Below are 6,680 nucleotides of genomic sequence, written 5' to 3'. Positions count from 1 at the left end.
TTATAGTCAAAACCTATAAATCTACATATCTAATAGATATTTATAGGTAATATATATTTATATATTTTGATATTTATTAAAATATCAAATTTCTAATAAATATGTTTTATAGAAATATAAACAAAATGAATATAATTAATGTAGTCCATAGTTGAATATGCAATTCCTAGAATTTTTTCACATATTCATTTTATTCGAATAATAAATGTGAAAAGAAAATAAATTTACAAAAAAGTTGGAACGCAAAGCGTCCATTGTCTAATGGATAGGATAGAGGTCTTCTAAACCTTTGGTATAGGTTCAAATCCTATTGGACGAAATTTATTTCCATATATTTTTAGATTTCCATGTCAAGAAAGATCTTTTGAATAATTTGAATAAGAGGCGCTCTTATACACTTAGTACTTGTAATATAAGTAAAAGCTAGTTTATATATTATTTCCATATATTTAATATATAGTATATATTTAAATATATTATATATTTAATGTATGTTAATATATGTATATAAAATATTAATAATATATTTAATATAGAAATGTAATATATTATTATTTCTATATTATTATAGAAAATAATTATTACAAAAAATAAAAACTTTTACATTTTATAATTTTTTTATATTTTACTTTAAAATAATTTAAATAATTATATAATTATTAATTATATAATAGAGTATATAATTTAATTATTATTATTAAAATTAGTATTAAATTGAGATTTAATTAATATTGAATTAAGATTGATAAAAATTAAAAGTGATCAACTTCTTTTCTTTATACTTGTTCTTGGAGTAGAAAACATTCCAGCTGTTCCTAAATAGTTTTTTTCAAAAAGGCTTCTACTTCCTCGGTAAATGTCTTGGTAGAAGCTATGATTTATTGGAACTGAGTTTTATTCGTTTTTAAGTAAGTACGTAACTCAATGAGAAATTTCCTTACCTGCCTAATTTCTAATGAATCAAGATAACCATTGGTTCCACTATAAGTAGTCATTTCTTCCATCGCGAGAGGAGTTGATTGAGATTGTTTAAGCAACTCATGTAATCATTGACCTCTTGCCAAATGATTCTGAGTAGCTTTATCGAGATCAGAAGTGAATTGTGCAAAGGCTTCTAATTCTATGAATTGTGCCAACTCCAATTTTGATTTACCAGCTACTTGTTTCATGGCTTTAATTTGAGTTGCGGACCCTATTTGTTCATCTGTAATGGAAATTACATTAGTAGGAATATAAGCTGAAACATCTCCAGATTGAGTCTCAACTATTGGTAAAGCAGTCATACTTCCTTCACCTAAATGAGAAATTGATTTAGCGGCTCTTTCCAAAAGGCATGAATGCAAATAAAAAACATCTCCCAAATAAGCTTCTCAGCCCGGCGGTCTGCATAATAAAAAAGACATTTGGTGATAAGCCTGTGCTTGTTTTAAGAGATCGTCATAAATAATTGAAGTGTGTTGTTCATAGTACATACAATATTTAGCTAGAGAAGCTCCTGGATAAGGATGAGGTATTGTAATGTAGCCGGAGAATAGGCCGTTTCAGCTACCACAATAGTGTAATCCATTGCTTCCCTTTCCTGTAAAGCAGTCACCACCTAACCATATAATATGTTTTTTAACCAATAGCTACATAAATGCATATTACATTTTGCCCTTGTTGATTGAGAATCGTCTCTGTGGCTACTGCTGTTTTACTAGTTTTCTTGTCCCCAATAGTTAATTCTCCCTGACCACGTCCTATAGGAATCATTGAATCAATAGCAATAAGTCCTTTGTGAAGAGGCTCATATACCAAAAGTCTTGAAGCAATACCCGAGGCAGGAGATTCAATTAATCGGGATTTAGAAGCTAAAATTTCACCTCGACCATCAATAGGTTTAGCCAAAGCATTTATAACACAGCCTAAAAAAGCCTCACTTATAGGGATCTAAGCAATTCTTCCTATTTCTTCTATAGAAATTCCCTTTTGTATCATCAAATCGTCATCCATTAATACAACACCGACATTATTTGATTCCAAATTCAGAGCAACGCCTATTGTACCTTCTTCAAATTCTACTAATTCCCCTGCCATTACTTCATCAAGACCATAAATACGAGCAATCCCGTCACCTACTTGAAGTACAGTACCGGTATTTAAAATATTTACTTTCCTATTATATTGCTCAATACGTTCATGAATAATGTTATTAATTTCATCTGCTCGAATAGTTACCATGAGTATTTCTTAATTCTTTATTTTTGTTTGAAAGAAAAATAATGCCTGCAGTAGAAAGACTAACCCTTTATTTCTTTCATCGTTCCAAACATGCCAATATTAGTATTGATGGTACGTAAATGTAACTCGGTGTTCAAGCAACTATTCAGAGTTCTTAAAGCTTGTTGTAAGGCTTGTTGGAAAACCCGTTGTTGAACTTGATTAATAGCTTTTTGTTGTTCAAAATGAATGGTTTCATTTTTGTAATTTTCTAATTGTTCCAAGGTTTTATAAGTTGAACTTATCAAATTCAATTTTTCCATTCTATTTTAGAGTATCCATTTGCTAAAAAATGATCCACTTCCATTTCTACTTTTCACAAGTGGGACGGGGCTTTTTCCAGTTGTTCCACAGCCCCCCCGCGTAGTTCTTCTGAATTTTGAATGGTCTTCAAGATCTGCTGTTTTCGATTATCTAATAAATTACTTAATGAAAGTAGATTATCTTTCCATTCATTTCAAAATGTCCACGTTCCTTTTCCGAACCAAACATGAATCTTTCAATTCATTTGGCTCTCACGCCTAATTACTTATGTATGGGGGAAGCTCTGTAGCTTTTTTTAGTGTAATGAAATTGATCATTAATCCAATAACATAATATTCAGAGGAATTTTCCGACCTAACAAATAATTGTCAGCAAAGTGGTTTTTTTTTTTTTTTTGGGTCAAATCCAAATAATTCTTTTTACTTTATACACAGGTCATTGGTTCAGCATTGGATAAAAAAGCAAAAAAAAAAAAAAAAGGGGAGTGAAATATCCATTTTTCAAATGGGTTCAAATCAGTTTTTTGTCGACATGAGTGTTTTATATCCAAAAAAAAAAAAAATCCAACTCTTTGAAATCATTTCTGGATTAACATATTCTGTATTAACATAGTAGTAGAAAGAGTACCACGCTGCATCTGAACTGCAAATGATTTAGCTTTAACCCTGTTAACAATCCCACATTATTGGTTGATAGAGAATCAAAGTAGATTTACCAATGAATCACGAAATGCTACAGTTCTTAAATATGATTTCTTAATTTATTCAGAAGTAATTCGCGAAATCATGCACATTTTCAAGTTATAACGAAAAAAAGTCCAGTTAGTTGGATCCAGCCTATTCTTGAAATAAACAACTCGCACACACTCCCTTTCCAAACAATATCAATACACCAAAGACTACACTTAGATTTATTGGATTTGTTGCTAAAATATCAATATTAAACCTGAAACTCCTGACGAATGGCCAATAACCCAAGGAAAGGAAAGAATCTATTACGTTTTTCATATGATCTCCTCTTTCTTATTCTTATAGATAGACTAATTATCTATTTTTTTTATTCTATTATTTTTCTAAATTAAATAGGAATAGGGTAAAAGTCAAAATATATGTATATATTGATTTATAGATGTAAATGGATTTTTTTTTTCAATTGGAAATTTCCAATAAGTGGAAATTTTCGATAAGAATGATACTTATTAGAATTAGGTACCAGGTCTTATGTCAGTTGTGAAATATAAATTTATTGTTTGTTTCAATACTTCCTAAAAAAAGCTCCATTAGACTAAGAGAAGAAAGCGAGTTAATCGGCTAATTTAATTCCTCATCCTCAAACTAGTCCTTTCAGGGGGTTGTTGTCACAATGAATATGAAATTGTAGGAGTGAAATCTTTATATAATTTGAAAAAGCAAGAGCAGCAAATCCAAGGAAATAAAAAAGAAAAACAAAAATATTAAACAAAGGGATTTGTAAATAAAAGCAGTAATGCCACAACCAGTCTATAAATTGTTAAAGCTTCCACAAAAGTCAAACTAAGCAATAAAGTACCTTGTACTTTTCCCTCTGCTTCTGGTTGTCTAACAATCCCCTCCACAGCTTGGCCTGCGGCAGTACCTTGCCCAACCCCAAGTCCAATAGAAGCAAGCCCAACAGCCAATCCAACAGCAATAATGAAAGCGGCAGAAATCAGTGGATTCATGATGAATTCCTCACAAAAAATAAAGAAAATAAAGAAATAGTTAATGATACAATCAACCTATGAATTATGGCTTACTTATTCTATTGCTAAGATTTATCCATTCAAAGTCACTAAAAACCTTGAAATAATAATATTCTTGAAGCAATAGAATTGTTTCAATATTTTCCTATCCATGTAATTTTTGTTAATTCGTACAATATTGTTTGGCTAGTTCTTTCTTTTCTTTTTTTTTTTTTTTTCCGAACCATTCTTTGAATTCTTTGTTATTTTTCGTGATTTAAATTCATTCAATATTCAAAAAAAAAAAAATTACAATCAAAATGGAAATCTAAATATTGGAATCCCTATTGAAATTCATAACACAATAGTAGACAAAATAAATATATCTTTAATTCATATATACCAAGTTAATATTGAATATCACATATACATTCTTTCCCCCATAACATAAACCAACTATTCGTATCTTACATTCAGTCGAATTCAAGAATCATTCTTCGAAACATACATAAGAATTGTCTTATAATGATTAGATTACATATATCTAGTTCGACCCCCCCTCCTGATACGAACCTAGGACGACCTGCTCCTAAACCCGTATTATATTAGCCCGGATCTAATTATGTTCAAGTTCTAATGGTTACCTCAACCCCTAACCGACCTGTGATTAGAAACCTTGGTATATAAGGAAGATGCCACAATATGTGATGGAAGTCCTATTGATAGGTCAAACTAAAACACTCACTCTCTAATGGTGTTTTAGGTGTTCAAAAGAACAAAGAGAATTCAATCTCACAAGTAATTTTCTGTATAAAATTCAAGCTTGATTTCTAATTGAAAATAAGCCTTTAAATAGGCTAAGATTACAAAGCAAAAACCCTACAAAATTAATTAATAACTGGACTCAAAGTGTGGAGAAAAAGAAAGTAGAGAAAAGGAAAGTAGAGAAAAGGAAAGTGCCTAATTTTTCCTAGTTTCTTAAACTAATTTGGATTAATTAATTCCTTTATTTTGGATTAGGAATTAATTAATTTACATTTGAAATACTAAATAATAACTTTCCTAAACTTATTTGTCCAGAAAATAAATAAATAAAAATCAAAATAAAAAACTAATTTCCTAAAACAAAAAGTCAAAATCAAATTAGGAAACTAGTTGACTAGTTTGACTACTAAGGTATCTTTGACCAATCTCCAGCTTGTTTGGGCTCCAAATCAGCTTCCATATGCCATTTAGGATGCCAAATATGATTAATAATGATTCCCACATATTGCCTATTGATTGGAATAAGTCAAACAGGAAGAAAAGTCAAAGTCAGCACAAAAACAGCACATTTTCAGCCAAATTGAGATGCTGTCCGTACAAGTCCTTTTTAGATGCTTTTGATTATGACTTGACTGGATTCCATGTCCTTTTAATGATAGTATTTGAGTTCAAGAAGTACTATAACCATTCCTTACTACTCGGACTCCATAAATGCACCAGAACTGCTACCCGGATCCTTATCGGCTTCCACCACTTGTATGCCCAAAACAGGTTTTGGATCTTTGGGTATGGACAAGTGTTCTTGAGAATGAATTGCCCTCTGGATAAAAGCTGCAAATTTTTCCCTAAGCATCTTAGCTTGAGCCCTAGTGATTGGCCTAGTCTTCATCCGTATCGAGTCAGCACCCCAGCGGGTTGTCGATTGTGCGGGCTCGGATGGAATCACATCATTCCCCTCCTCTTGAAAAGGATTTGTCCTCAAATCTAGTTCATCACCTACAGAAAAAGGAAACAAATCAGCATCTTTGGATGTAACACTCATATTATACTCACCTGATAAATCAAGTGTGTAGGTGTTTTCATTGATCCTTTCCAAAACTTGAAAAGATCCATCTCCTCGCGGCATAAGCTTGGACTTTCTTTATTCGAGAAACCTCTCCTTCCTTGGTTGAAACCAAAACCAATCTCATGGGTCAAATACTATCACAACAAATACTAGAAATACAAGTTCATCACACTTTTTAATTTTAGCAAATAATCTCTCCCAAATTTTCAAATTTCCACTAAGTAAAGCTTTCAATAATGCAGATAAAGTTCTATGCAACAAAAACATCTTTAAATAAGTATCTTTAATATTCATGACCAGCAATGATTTCTTATTCATAATTACTTTATTAACATCACCAAAGCTAACATAAAAATTTCTATTTTTCCTCTCTTTTCTTTCTTTTCCTTTCTCACTATCTGCATGCAGGTGGTCGGGGCTGGGTTGTTACAGATGGTATCAGAGCCAGTACCTGGATTGGTGTACCAGCAAGGACACTGGGCCCTAAGGAGGGAGGATTGTGAAGTCCCACATCGGTTGGAAAGGGGAAAGAAGCATGGCTTATGATACGAACCTAGGATGACCTGCTCCTAAACCCGTATTATATTAGCCCGGATCTTTAATTAAGTTCAAGTTCTAATGGAATGG

The 6,680-nt window shown here is 31.6% G+C and overlaps 1 pseudogene; it reads right to left on the bottom strand.

The window, feature by feature from the left end:
- Positions 1–776: 776 nt before the first annotated feature.
- On the bottom strand, positions 777–2,350 carry LOC132799982 (ATP synthase subunit alpha, chloroplastic-like; annotated as a pseudogene).
- Positions 2,351–6,680: the final 4,330 nt, after the last annotated feature.

The sequence above is a fragment of the Ziziphus jujuba genome, chromosome 1, assembly GCF_031755915.1.
Source record: "Ziziphus jujuba cultivar Dongzao chromosome 1, ASM3175591v1".
Lineage (NCBI taxonomy): Eukaryota > Viridiplantae > Streptophyta > Magnoliopsida > Rosales > Rhamnaceae > Ziziphus > Ziziphus jujuba.
The sequence above is the reverse complement of the archived record's forward strand: the minus strand, read 5'-3'. Positions and strand labels throughout refer to the sequence as shown.